Genomic DNA, 2,450 nt, shown 5'->3' on the forward strand with positions numbered 1-2,450 from the left:
GAGGAACGACTCTCTCAGATCGCTTGACGAACCAATGCTCCTTGTTCGCACGAGCCTAAAACTGCACGAACCAAAGCTCCTCGTCTGCAAGAGCCTAAACTGCAAGACACAAGGCTCCTCGCCTGCACGAGCCTAAACTGCACGAACCAACGCTCCTGGTCTGCACGAGCATAAAAGACGACACCAACGCTCCTTGCCTGCACGAGCTAAAATGGCAACACGGCACCAAATGCTCCTTGTCTGCACGAGTTGAAACTGCAAACGACACCAACACTCCTTGCCTGCATGAGCCGAAACTGCAAACGGCACAAAAAAAAAAAGGGAAAATCCAAAAAAAAAGTATTTGAACTACGTTACGACTTGATCTCTTCTTTGGAGGGGTACGTAGGCAACTCGAATGTTCAATTTTTCGAGTTCAGTCACATCAAAATAAAAAAGAATAAATGTTTTATTAAAGAAGGTCAATTTTATTACAAATTTATTTTGTTAAGAAAATTTGCAATTCTCTTTGTACAAAATAAATTACAGTTTCTTCGAAAAAAAAAAAATGAATACATATGTTATTATGTATTTAGAAAAAAAAAAAAGAAAAAAAAAAAAAGAAAAGGGAAACATATATATTTACGTCTCGGCCCAACACCAAGCTCCAGCATCAACAATGCTATTGGGCCAACAATGGTCCGGACAAGCCTAGTTGCCCATCCTCACACTCTTCACGCCAAAGTCGTCATCCATGGCTGCCTCACTCCACCAAACCCCACGTACTGCATATGGTGCGTACACCCGGAGCAAGTCCACATACCTGTCGCTACAACCCCCGCGTCTACCAGCGCCGCCGCAACTCAATTCCAGCAACCGCTGAACCCGTGTCTTTCTTCCACCCGTGCCTCATAGCTACCTGGACCTGCAGGCACACCAGATCCGGATGCAGAAGTGGTGTCTCTGTCCTCCAAGACCCTACTCGAATCGGATCGGTACGTGTGCGAGATCTGCAACCAGGGATTTCAGAGAGAAACAAAATCTCAGAAGAACAGAACTCATTGCCAATCGAGAGATGGAGGGTGTGATGTCAGTCAGTGACCAGCAGACTCTGGTCTCTTCGTTTTTGGAGATCACCGTCGGCCAGACCGCCGATACGGCGCGGCAGTTTCTGCAGGCCACTGGGTGTAAGCTTGAGGAAGCAATTCAACCTTTTACGTGGGTAATGAAGCTGGGATAATGACCAAGGCGACGCCGTTACCGACTGAAAGTATTGATCAGTTGGCCGAACAAGCTTCTGGTGTGAATGAAAACGTGGCACTTCCTGGTGTGAATGAGAATGCGGAACAATTCGCTGATGATGAGGTGCGCGCTCCTATGCCTGTTATAAGGGACTTTCTTTTTGACGATATGTCGCTCTATGGAGCACCTAGGGCTAGATTTTCATAACAGGGTTCTGTAATTGCCTTCCGTAACTTTGAGGAGGAAATGAAGCATCCTGGGGTATGGGAATCGGACCAAGGTGATACATCCTCAGCAAATGCTGTTCAAGGTAAACTTGCATCCTTATATCGTCCTCCCGTCCAGCTCGACGAGATCACCGAAAAAGAATTGAAGCCTCTGATTCCAAGAAGCCTCTGCTCATGGCTATCAAGGGTCAGATATATGACATGTCCCAGAGCAGGACGTTTTATGGACCTGGTGGGCCTTACGCACTGTTCGCGGAGAAAGATGCTAGCATAGCTCTTGCAAAAATGTTGTTTGAAGAAAAAGATCTGACTGGTGATATCTCTGGTCTTAGTCAATTCGAACTCGAGGCCTTGCAGGACGGGGAATACAAGTTCATGAGCAAGTATAGCAAGGTCGGATCTATTAAGAGCACCGCTCCTGCAACTGAAGGAGAATCCACTAGAAGGTACCGTGGAGACGTCGGCTCCGATCTCCAGCTCGAGAGGAATATCATGATTGATCAGGTCTCGGAATTTCGAGTTCATCAGACACCACCTTCTTGGCGAGTTCTCACCAGTGAGGAGCTACGCCACCAGGTCCAGTTCATCAACATCATCCGCACGAGGAAGCATAATCTCAACACGGCAGAGAAGTGGGTGAATTGCATGGCCCAAGCTCCTCCCTGCATGTGTAACACCCAATCTGTCTCTTCCACCGCTGCTACATTGCATTTGATGAAGAGGATGAAGAATGGCGACGCAGAGACGAAACGCCAGGCAGTACTTATCGCCCTTCAAACACAAATATGGCAAGTCGTGCCCTCGTCTACTTCAAGGCCGAGACTTCCTGCATGCACCACGAACTCCACTCCTTCGTCTTCTTCCACCATGGCTGCTGCCCAAGTTCTCCAGCTCCTCATCCTCTCCTCCTTGCTCCGCCATGGCTGCTGCCTAAAGCTCTCCGTCCGTCTTCGTCCGCTCCCTGCAAATTCCTCTACCCACCATCCTAATTTATACAGAAAG

At 48.0% G+C, this 2,450-nt stretch overlaps 1 pseudogene; it reads left to right on the top strand.

Annotated features, from left to right (window-relative positions):
• Positions 1–833: 833 nt before the first annotated feature.
• Positions 834–2,450, top strand: LOC126596643 (uncharacterized; annotated as a pseudogene).

Source organism: Malus sylvestris, chromosome 13, assembly GCF_916048215.2.
Source record: "Malus sylvestris chromosome 13, drMalSylv7.2, whole genome shotgun sequence".
Classification (NCBI taxonomy): Eukaryota; Viridiplantae; Streptophyta; class Magnoliopsida; order Rosales; family Rosaceae; genus Malus; species Malus sylvestris.